Genomic DNA, 13,437 nt, shown 5'->3' on the forward strand with positions numbered 1-13,437 from the left:
TTTTAGGAGGCTTTAAAGAATATTAGCAAAATTATCCTTAGAAGGATAAACTTGCAAATATGAATTTAGGAAGGATTTAATCAGGCTACTATTCTGGTTTCTTTGATTATATCAGATTTTACTTTTGCATGTTTTTTGTGTTGGTGCATGTTTGATAGGTTTTAAAGGATAGAAACTAATGAATCCTCTCCAGAGTTATTAGTGTGCACTACAAAAAAATGAAGCTTTGTCTACAACTATATCAAGACATTTTTATTTCAGTGTCTTAAAAAATATCTATTAGGGAATCATAACTATTTGGCGCTAAAATATATCTCGAGCGCGAGAGCAATAGGTATTCTCGCACCATTTTTTTTCCTTCTTTCCAAAATTTGTTGTGTTGCCATATTCCTTCAAATGTGATTCCTAATTCTTTGTAGTTTCTAATTTTTAATCTATGATTGTGATTTCTTGCCTTTTAAACGTCAACCGTCGCAAGCGCCCAACTCCCGTTGCATCTACATCTCTTATCATTGATTGCATGCGCATTAGATAAATCTTCTAATTGTTCTAGCCTTTTAATCTTCGCCGAATGCAATAGGATTTAGTCCTTCGAATGCATGTTCAATAAAATTTCATTGTTTCTTATTTTGATTGCCTAAGGTTCTTGCGTTCCATAATTTGACTATAATTTATTTCGTTCTGAACGATCGATCGCTTTAATCACCCAACACAACCTGGGGTACATCAAAAAAAGTTAATCTTTTGACCATTTATTTTTATCTACTGTTGGTTGTGAATTCCATCAGGATGTTTATGCAAAGTTAGTTCGTTTGTGTTTATTGTGTGATATGTTGCTTCCTGATCTCTCAAAGACTATTTCTTTTTATTTTGTGGATTTCCCATGTTTTTAGTCCCAATTTGATATATCCACCCAAAATATGAAGTCGAATAGGGCTCCTTCTTACACATTCTTTGCCTCTTTCTGTCTCTCATGTATCTTCTTTTAAAACTTCTCTCGAGCCTTGACTTCGAGTCCCTACAAGCTAACCTGTTGGAGTTCTCCCTCATGATGGCAATTTTGAATTTCTTGCAAAATTCTTCCCAACCCAATCCTTTTAAGAATGCAAATTATGATCAGTCAAATTAAACAAAGAATAATAAAATGTTGGTGCGTGAAGGTGTACAAGAGAGTAATGCTAATATTGCAATTTTCAAGCATTGTAAAAATTATTTTGCACCATGTGGTGCAAGCTTGTAAAAAAGTAAATCAATCTTACAAATGCAACTAAGTGTGTGCGTGAAATAATATTAATTTTGAGTGTGTAATATTAAGGACACTGAAAATTTTTGTATAACCAAACTATCTAAGATATCTCTCTCTAATCTTATTTACCACTTGAGAGACTTGTTCTTAGACCAGAAAATGCTAAAATTTTCACCAAGGTTTAAGCAATGCCTCATACTCATACAGCCGAATCACAAATCAATTTATGTCCTTACCAACTCTTTAGCTGAACTCACTTATTAAATCAATTAATGTGATGATAAAAGAGTACTAAGCAGCTTGTGCCCAAACTTATAAAACTTAAGGCCTACATGACTCAAACTAAACTTAGCTTAATATTTGAAGTTGGAATAGGCTGGAACCTGGATATTCATATTTTGACATTATGGCTCATTTTGATTATATATGTATATGTAACCCATACCAATCAAGTTCCTCAACCTTCTTGCCGTATCAATCTTTCATTCCAAAATATCATTTGCAGAATTTATTTTGATAGCAAAAATTATTAATTATTAGATCATATATTCCACCTTGTTTTGAATAAAATAGTGACACTATAGAATCACACAATGCAAGTAAAGCCTAAAAATTGTATGTGTAGTTTCTCTTAAACAATGCATTGTCCCTCTATTTTTGCTCTTATTTGGCCACAAATATCATTACACAAAAAAATATGTAATAATTAGACATTGTTTTCTAATAAGAAAAGGCCAAAATAAGCACATTGTTTATTCTTGGAAATAAAATTGAGTAAATAGAGTTCCACAAGGAAACAATGCACTTGTGGGATTCAGTCAACACAAATTAACATAAATTAATATATCAGTTTAACATAACACATTAGGGAATCATATCGAAAGGATCCAACCAAAGTTCTATGACTATTTCAGCCACTAATCAGCATCTAACAATTATCATGTCAAGATAGTTGATTAGCTAACAATATTGAATAAAATATTTGCTATCATGAAAAAAAGTAAGACGAGAAATCATTGAAGAAAATTCACTATTAAATACGATTATGCTTAAGGAAAACTCAACAATAATGCTAATTAAAAAAAAAACTTATGGTATTTAATACTCCAACAGTTCAGTAACATAAAGGATTCATGGCTGTCAGGAGGACCGATGAGGGAATTTTTGTAAGAAAGACTACTCACATCTAAAAAAGATAAGAAAATAAAGAGTTAACAAAGTTGGGAAAAGATATGAGGAAGAAAAAAATAGATATGCAGAGGTAAAATATTCTCCTAAGTCCTAAAATACAAAGCGCCTAGCAAGCTATCACTGGCCTCTGAGAAAATTTAGCAGGGACTGAGTAAAAAAAAAAAAATACTAAATGCAAAATAGTGAGAGGAGAAGGAAAATCAACACAGAAAGAAGCATTAGATCTTTTTGACTCAACCATTGAAAATCAACCCTAACCTCATAAAATAGCTATAATAATCAATAATGTTGAATGATATCATAAAAAAAGAAAGGCAAGCATAATATAAAGAAGATCATAGAAATTTTGAAATGAAAAGAAGAAGAAGGGTAATAGGGATAACCTGAGAAGGCAAAATTGAGGGAGACGAGTTTGCGGGATTGTTCGAAGAATTGTGAGTGAATAAACTCATATTAACACCCGAATGAGAGAGGTCGTAGCCGCTAAAGTTGGAGTCCATCGATTGCAGTTAGCGATTGCAGTTAGCGATTGAAGTTTGAGGTCGCCGCTAAAGAGGTAGGGCAAATGGTAATATCAAAAATGAGAAGTTCGCGTGCATGAGAGGATCGAGAGTAGGTTTTGCCATAAATTTTTATTTAAATAAATAATTGTTAAAACTTATATAATATATATATTGTAATTTATTTCATCAATAAATTATTAGATTTATTATCATAAAAATATAAATATTAAATTGAATTCATTATTTATATTAAATTGAATTTATCATTCTATTTATTAATTTGATTTTCAAAAATAAGTATTATAATAAAAAAATTCCAGAGGCGCTGCCCCCGAAAACCCCCACACGGGTGCTGCCTCTTGACCCTGCGACCTGACCGCGCAGGTTGAACCCCATCAAGGGGCGCTGCCCCCTTGGACCCATGACATATCTACGAAGCATACGATTCTGTACATAATTGAAAAGAATAATTAGTCACAAAAATGAAATATATATATTTGAGAAAAAAATTATCTAGACTTTTAGCGACAAAAATAACAGCCAATTTTTTTTTGCTAATATCAATTTTCTTTATTATTTAGAGACCTTACTTTTTTTTCGCTAAAAGATATCTTTAGCGACCAATTTCTTTTTGTCTCAATTTTTTTGGTCTCTATTGACCCATTTTCTTGTAGTGCGACCATGTCTCCTACCTTGGCCTCACACAAAATGAATTGATTACATCTCCAGTCATTTGTCTTAAACATCCATTATCCAAGTATCACATGCTCTCGTGTGGCCTTCTATGAGAGCACTCCTACAAAATCATCAAATTTTAGATTTGAGAACCCAAATAGGTTTTGTTCCCATCTTATAAAAAGAAAAAAGAAGTGTATGCATGTTATGCTATGAATTTTGAACTTTAGGTCTCCATACTAAATGTGCTCTACAATGAATGGTGTAAGTGTAGAGGATATGTCCTAGCATGCCACAAGAAAAACATCTAGCACCAGGAAAAGGATTTACTAATCTATTTGGGTTATTATGCCTCTTCCTAGGTTTAAATGATGCATACTTTTGTGATGGATTACAAAATTCTTCAAGTGAAGGTGGTTTTTTAATTTTCATTCAAAGCATTTATTTTGATTTGTAAAAATTGATTTGCACTTTTAAGATTTGTATTTTTTAACTTTCAAAGCATGCTCCTAGTTATTAATTTCATATACAAGAGTTTCTATTCTTTTGTATGCATTTTCCTTGTTTAACATGTAAACTTTTCAAGGAATCATGCTCATTAGTTAAATTAACATGCTTTGCATTTAATGAGTCAAATTCATCCAACAAAGTCATATGATTGCTATCCAGAGTAGAATGGTATTTCCTTAGAATTTCATGCTCTTTTTATAGGTTTAAAAATTCAGTTTTTAGACTAGCATGTAATTTCTTGAGCTTCCTATATGAACAATGATTTTTTTCAAAAACTTAAAGTAATTAATTATAAGTATGCTAATATACCTCTTCTTTATCAGAGTGATTAAGATGTTCATCGGCCATTAAGCACAAGTTTGTTACCTCCTTTTCTTCTTCAATTTTAGATGAGTCTAATATTGAGACAGCCCAGAAAGCCTTTTGGATCTGTTTCTTGTCTTTCCTTAACTTAGGCTTTTCTTTACCCTTCTCATTGCTTGAGAGAGCTTATAGAGTTGGGCAGTCAAACTTTAGATGCCCTGGCTTTCTGCATTCAAAACAAATAACATCATAAGACATTTTATAATATATTTTTTCCTACCTTTGCTCCAATTCTGATGATGCTTTTGATTTTTCCTTAAGAATCTCTAGAATTGCCTAGTTATTAAAGCAATATCTTTTTTTTAGGATCATAAGAGTCATTGTCAGAATCATTAACCTTCAAGGCTATAATTTTCTCTTTTTTCTTCTCACCTACATCAACCTACCTTTGGTTCACTCCTTATTCATAAGTAATAAGTGATCCAAGTAAGTTACCAAATCTTTTGATTCAGTAATGGCAATAATTTTTGCATCATAGGAAGATGGTAAATATCTAAAAAATTTGTTAACTTTTTTATAGTTTATGAGTTATTTACCTAATGCATACAAGGATTTAACAATCTAAGTAAAGCTAATAAACATTTTAGAATTTGATTTGCTAAATTTCGTGCATAAAAGTTCATGATCATTCAAAAGAATGTTCCACTTAGATTGTTTAAATTCATTTGTATCTTTATAAGTTATACATAATCTGTCCTAAATTTCTTTTACAATAGAATTAGTGGAAACAAGCATATAATCTTCATATTTTAAGACACAAAAAAAAAAAATAATTCAAACATTTAGCATTCAGTTGTGCTAGATCTCTATCATTAAAAATAAATTTAGTAAAAGGAAGTTCACTTTTTATGCTATCAATAAGTTTAAATGGTGCATAATATCCATCTTTAACAAGCATCCACATGTGATAATCAATTAATTATAAGAAGGCACACATATGAGTCTTCCAAAAATCAAAAGGTATGCTTTTAAAAAAAGGTGGTCATGTAACTAAATATCCTTCTGCAGTGTTTATTTTTCCAAAGTTAGCCATTAATTTTAATTCAAAATTTTTCTAAAACTTGATTTTATGAATCCCACTTCTGATATCACTTGAATGTTTATTAAGGTAGTTAAGACTTTATGAACTAGCAAGAGGCTAATCAAAAGGGGGGTGAATTGGTAGTTATAAAAATTATTAAAATAAAAAGAACATTATTTTTAAAACCTTTTTAAATATTTTAAAATAAATAAGATCAACCCTTGATACATAAGTGATTAATAAAATAAATTAGAGATTTTATTATACAATCAATCATAGAAAATTAAAGTACAAATTTAAAATGCAAAAAAAAATAATAAGAATGAACCAAAGATTTATAGTGGTTCGGTCAACTTAACCTATGTCCACTCCTCGGAGACACCCTCTCCAAGTATTACACTAAACCTTCAGTGACTATCCTTTTGCTCCCACAGCAAGGTGAAGAAGCCCTTACAAAATCTTTCCACCATCCCGATGAGGCAGAGAACCTTGAATCCTTTTTCACACTCTTGGTGAAGGAAAATGACTTAGAATCCTTTTACTCCCTCCTAAAGTAAGCAGAGAACCTAATCTAATTATGATGATCATCTCCCTAGATCCACCAAGGAACTAAGGATGAAGCTTGAAGAAGACGAATAAATCTTTGCTTGGAGAAACCTTTATGACTCCCCTCATAAACTCCCCCTTATAAGATTCTCCCTCTCTCCCAAACTTACCTTCTCCTTCTCTAAGCTTTATTAGGTTAGAACTTAAGTAAAAGATTTGTCAAAGGATAAATACTTAAGTTTAATTAGAAGAGCTCAAAAATAGCTCTAATTTTTAATTATGTGCAATTAATCATCAAGCATGATTGGTATATCATCCTTATAATTAGTTCTAAACATTTTAATCAGCCTCTACGATTAGCCTTTCCCTATACAATCTATTCAATAATTTATACATATCAACTTGGATGATTATGCAATCATTTAGGATTATTAGTTTAATATGGGTGGTAAACAACAAATTATCCCACAATAGTATCGAGATGTGTTGGATGATTAGAGGAAAATCAGGTTTTTCATCCTAAACTATGGGTATCATCCAATGGAAATATATTAGATCATCCAGGACGATCATAGTTGGTCATCCTCTATAATTTTATTAAATAGTTTAACCATAATTACTCTCTTAATCATTGGATTAATTTTGGCATGATTGTCTTCCGTTATCCAAGATGATGTCGATCGTCCGAAATGATTAAACAAATATTGCAATTTTAAAAACATGCATAAAATATGATTGGCGACTGAATTTCATACATATAATTGATCAACTTGGATATTCTAGATCATCTAGTATGATTAGTTAATTATCTCATCTTAATAGAATGTCATAATTAGGATGTCTATTTTAACTGATCATCTAGTATGATTTGAAATTGTTTTATATGATATGGTCAAAAATAAAAAATAAAACTCTAACTCACCAAATTTCTCCCCCTATGTGTGTGTATGTGCAAGGTTACTTAGCTTCAAGATCCATCATAGTACATTTGACTCAAGAAAAGATTAAAGATGCATTCGAACAGAAATTATGAACTGACTCATTCATAATCTATCTGATCTTAAGTTGATTGAAGTTCCAAGTGAACTTGCGGACCTGAAAGGTTAGTGAGCAGGGCAAATAAAATATATATGCAAGAATAGCAATAGTCAAGAAATAATAATATTTGTTATCATCAAAATCACTATACTTTGGTTCAGATTTGCAACATTGAGTGGCAATTTTTAGGACATCTTATATAGGAAATATAAGAATAATTATCCAAAAACTAAAAATTATATTTGATTCAACTTTAGATCGTATAGTATAATAATGAATTGTTTATATGAATAGTTCAAAAATCCTGGTACAATCTTATATGAACCTTATTCATACACTATCAGCCATTTATACGAACTAACATTATATTATATGAACAGTGCAAAATTGAACATATTCATTTGGTACGATCTTGTACGAACCTTATTTCATACATTGATAGTAATTTGTATGAACATATAACATACTGTAGGAACAATTTAAGAATCAATGTGTTCGTTTAGTATGATCTTGTAATAACCTTATTTCACACACTATCAGTCATCCATATGACTTCACATCGTACAACATGAACAGTTAATACAAATCATGCTTCATTTGGTATGATCATGACCCAATTTTGTACTATGTCAGTCATCTATATGAATTCATATAATACGGTACAAATAGTACAAAAATAAATAAATTAATTTGGGATGAACTGGTATGAACCCATTTTTGTATACTATCACTCGTCTGTACGAATTAATATCATATAGTATAAATAATTCAAAAGTATAAACCATGATTTGATTAAATGCATTTTGGAGGAAAAACCATAATAATTTGTATAGTATAATTGGAAGTAGTACAGTATGTTTAGTTTTAAAATTTTAAGTTTCGAATCTCTCGCCATGTGTGTGTACATGATTTCCTAATTTCAATCACACTCTCTCAGACACAAGAAAATAAAAAATAAAGATTTACAGACTTTATTACATGAAATCGTAATATACTCTCTCATGAAGCCTCCTGAAGTCAAGAGTATGATTTTCTTGAAATTTTAGTATACACAAACAACAAACAGAAAATGTCCAATATGTTGCAAACCTATTTTCATGTCTTATGTTTTGATGATTGACAAACACTTTTTCTCTTGGACTACTTGTTGCTTCTAACTTTTTAGGAATCGAAGATCGGACGATCAAGAAGAAGGCAAGTTCAGGATTGCGTAGGTTTAGGGTTAAGTCAGTCTGTAATTTTATTTTTCACCTTTTGAGTCTACTTGTAATGATCAAAAAGACTGATGCTAAGTAACCCTACACACACACACTTGAGAGCCTTAGAATTTCTGTTTTTACCCACATCGGCCAGGCCGATTGTCATATCATCCTGGACGATCGGCTTAAAACAGAAAGTCTAATTAAGGATTCTTAATTAAGACAGCCGACATTAACCTATTGGCCTGGACGATACGTGTTTCGTCCAGGACGATAAGCTCAAAATAGAAAGAGATAGCTACCTTAGACAGTTTAGGCATACTGAATTTTAAATTATCGGCCAGGACGATTCCCGGATCGTCCTGGATGAAATTACCAAATTATGCCATAATTGATCAGGAAATCAAGGGAGTAATTAAGGATGATTGATACGATCCGATCGGCCAGGATGATCGTGAGATCGGTCTGGACGAGTAAGCCAAATTTCAATCGGCCAGGACTGTTCCCAGGGCTGTGCTCAGGACGATTTACCTCTGATTTGAACTAATCGGCCAGGACGATCATGAGATCGGCCTGGACGATAAAGCCAAATTTCAATCATCCAGGACTGTTCCCAGGGCTGTGCTCTGGCCGATCTTCCTTGAATTATACTAATCGGCCAGGCCGATGTCCATATCGGCCTGGATAAAGGAGAGTCAGGTTTTGTAGTTCAATACTTGGAGGGTGCCTCCAAGGAGTGGACGTAGGTCGAGTCGACCGAACCACTATAAATTTCTGTGTTCTTTTTCTTGCTTCCGCACTTTTAAATTCCGCATTTATTTTTGTGGTGTGATTTGGTTTGTGATTTTCTTTCTTTATCTTAAGATTTTTTAAATACCAATTCACCCCCCCTCTTGGTTAGCTTGGGACTAAGTTCATAGGGCTTAACATCCCGAACGAACTTTCATAATACAGGCTTGAAGAATTAATAAAATTAATAAAAGAATAATTTTTTTTATTATCAAAAATTATAATCTTAATCTAGGTTCTTGAGTTGCAATATTCTCCCCCTTTTTTATGATGGAAAAAATAATTATTGTTTGAATTACAAATAAAGTTCTTTTCACTTAAACTCCCAATAAATTAATTAAGAACAAAAATCATGGAGATCAATAAAGTTTTATCCTTCTTTTATTTTTGGTTTTTTATAAACAAGAACAAAACAAACTAGTAGATACAAATCACAAGCAAACACAAGGAAAACAAAACCATAAATAACCTCCCACTTAGAGCATTTTATCATAAAACATAAATTATAATAAACTTAAAATAAAATAAATAAAATAAAATAAAATACAAAACCAAAAACATAAACCAAAAGACTTCAAACAAATATAAACTATAATATCCCTTTTTTTCATCAGGAAAAAAAAAAAAGAATCCCCTTAAAAAGTAAGTTCATTTAGACAAATCTATTAGATAATAAAGAAGATAATTTTAAACTATTCACATAGACAATATTAAAGTCCCGATGGGAAAAAGAAAGACTTAGATATTAAATCAAAGAATAAATTAAATAAGAAAATTTGAACGGGTTTAATGCTCGTTCCAGAATGTATAAATATAATATAGAATAAACATCATAAAATTAATTAAATTAAAATCTTATAGTTTCAAATTCAATAGTTGAAACTATCATTTAATGCAAAGATTTCTCTAAGAATTAAAGATATAGAGGAAAGAACAAAATGTGCTATATGATCATTTTATGCCTCTTTATCAATAAGAATGATAGGAGTGGCGAACATTGAACATCTTTTCTTGTTGGGCCCATTTTTTGCCTCTTTTTATATTTGGAAAACATTGCACATCATTTTATGTTGGGTTTATTTTGTGCCTCTATTCAAATTTGACACACTTTGTGGATCTTTTGACATTTCGTTCTTTCCCCAACCTAACTCAATAAATCTTAGCTTATGTGATTATCTTCCAAAAAAAACCTTTCTTATATAAAGAAGAATAATCCAAAAAATAAAATCCTATTATTAAGAATGAAATCAACACATTCAATAAGAAAATAAAAGAAAAAAATATCACTAATTTTAAAATAATTATAATTATAAGATATAGATCTATTAGAAAATTGAATTGATCCTATTATATAAATCTAATTTATAAATTGATTAAGAATTTGAGAAGAGAAAAACAATTTTTCTAGGAAATCAAGTTGAAGTGAAAAATATTTTAAGTTTTTTTCTTAGATCAACATTAATATATTGAATAATAAAAACTTAAAAATATTTTAAAAGGATTAATACCAACATAAGCCAAGCATTTTATTAAAAATATAATACAAATACAACTAATACAGAAATACAAACATCTCAATATCATCGCATGAATACTAAAAAGAAACAAAGCATAATCAACTACAACATAAAATAAAAACTAAAATGTTGGAGGTTCATGATTTGGAGGTGGCTGAGGAGGATTAAACATTGTAAAGTAAATATTGATGGTAGCAACTTGAGTGGTTATTGATTCAAACTGTCCTATGACTCAGCCCATATCTTCAAATTATCTAGCATCATGTTGGTCCATGTAAATCTTGATATGATCAAAATTTTTATCAAAATAATACTCAATTCTATCAAATCTTATGACCATTTCTTGATGGAAATGATGCTCAGGTCCAGGAGCATGTGCTTCTCCTTCTCCAATTTCATCTCCCTCATCCCCTTGATTTCAGTTAAAAAGAGTATGAAAGGAATCATTAGTGAAATTAAATGAAGATTGTTTGGTGGATCTGTATGAACCAAATTGTATTTCTTTTCAAGAATATAGGTGATCAAGTGTCTTAAAGCCGCATTCTTCTTCCATTTAGGGGTAGCAAGTCTAATGTCAGTAAGATTAATGATATAGTCAAAAATAAACTAGGCTTTATCAATTAAGAGTGTTTAACATTATAAGATATGTGACAATAGGAAGCAAAGGAGTGAGGTTGATTTGATCATTAGCTTAAGAATAATGGATGTTCTTAAAACATGTTGGATGATCGTTACATTTTGATTCAAAGTGTATACAAGAAATAAGTGATAAGTTGAAGGTACATCTCTAAGGGTTTTATTTATGGTAGACCAGTCAAAATCGGCTCTTGAAGTCATAGTGTGTTCTCTTACTCTTTTAGTTCTATGATGTAGAAAAGCGTCTAAATCCTCCTTAGTGATTTATGCTCTTTATTTAAACACAAATGAGGACAATTTGGTATGATTTTCTCTCATTCTTGGATTAGCAGGAAAATAGTAAAAGGTATCATAATGAAATGCATAGATTAAGGTGAGAATGAATAAAAATTGGGTAGAATTGAAAAGAGCCATAACAAAAAAATTTATATAATCTTGGATAACAAGATAAGATTGAGTGATTTTTTCCTCAAAGAAATGCTGGTAGGCTTCTTTACTTTCTCTAAAAGGGAAGTTATCATCTAGTTGATTAGAAAGGGTTGAAGAGCCTCTGGAATGTTAAGCCCGCTTGCCGTTGTTGTTTGCCATTTGGAGAGTTTTGAACACAAGATGATTTGGGATTGAAAAAGGATGTAAAGAAAACTCAATGAAAAGTTTCCAATTTAATGAAATCAAAGATGATCATACAATACGATATTACATTCATATGTATGACTATGATTTCATACAGGACAAAAAAATTTTGTACATATGAATGAAAACAATTAACAATGAAATAACATTTCATAAACTACAATTCCTAAGGAGTTGTTTCGTATGACTTTTGACCAAAAAAATTGCATGGATGAATAGGTGTTCATCCAGGACTATCATGCAATGATGATTATACCATGCTGTTAGGTTTGTTCACAAACAAATTGACAACATGATCATACATACGAACAAGTGTTCATATAGACAAACTTTAAAAAATAACTATACTTAGAATTCTATTCCTATTCATATAAATGAAAAATAATTGATTCGTACACTATGATGATGTCATCATAAAGCACGATGTAATACAAAATCACATTTTTCATCTTACTAACTTAGAAAAATTATAATGTAAAATCCAGTGATTTCATGCAGTAACAAAGTGGTTCATATAGTACGAATGGGAAAAGAACTTTTAAATTAGCACATGATAATCATCATTTAAAAAAAGAATAAAAGATCAACATGATCCATACGATACAAAAAAGAAAACAAAAAATTTTTAAAAGAGAAAATAAACCAAAATAGGTAAAAACAAAAAACCAACAAAAACAAAACATAAACAATGAACAAAACATAAACATTAACAAAAAGATACACACAAATGGAATTTGCAAAATTATAATTATTAAGATGAATATCAATAATACCCAATCTTATTCTTAAGGTGCTAAACATTTCAAAATCAATTGATTTTGTAAACATATCTACAAGTTGATTTTCAGTAGCTACATGATATAGCTCAATTTCTCCTTTAGTTACAAGGTCTCTAATTAAGTGATGACTTATATCTATATGCTTGGTTCTAAAGTGTTGAATAGGATTCTTTGAAATACATATGGCACATGTATTTGTTAAGATAGTTGCTATTTGCATGCTTTACATTTTTGCAACTTATGAAGTTTTGATGATTCCAAACATTATTGTTCAAATGTGTAGTTATCTCCTAATATTTTTAGAAGAATTGTATTTGCTCTTGTGTGTACTAACATTTCAGGGAAAACGAACTCCAGATTACGATGACTTCAAATTGAATTCAGCATGAGATACTCTGTAATATTTGAAGCTTGTACTTTTCTTTGAAATAAAAAAGCACTTTTCTTAGAAATAAAATTGAAAGGGAGTGATTGTAACTTGAGTGAATAAAAACATACACACACACACATGAGGAGATCATATAATATTTATATTGATCGTACAGGACGATATACGTTCATACTGGACGATCAGACAGTTATCTCCCATAGAGCATATGGAACGAATAGGAACTTGCTCGGAAAATTTTTTCTATGCCCTATTCTTCCCAGATGAAATAAATTATCATCCAGGATGATTGGCTCTCTGGAAAATTTTCATCCAGATGAAATTAAATTACCGTCCGTGGCGACTGGTCCTCTAGAAATATTTCGTCCAGACGAAATTAAAAATCGTCCAGGATGATTCCAAA

Source organism: Dendrobium catenatum, unplaced genomic scaffold, assembly GCF_001605985.2.
Source record: "Dendrobium catenatum unplaced genomic scaffold, ASM160598v2 fragScaff_scaffold_1193, whole genome shotgun sequence".
In the NCBI taxonomy this organism is placed as follows: Eukaryota; Viridiplantae; Streptophyta; class Magnoliopsida; order Asparagales; family Orchidaceae; genus Dendrobium; species Dendrobium catenatum.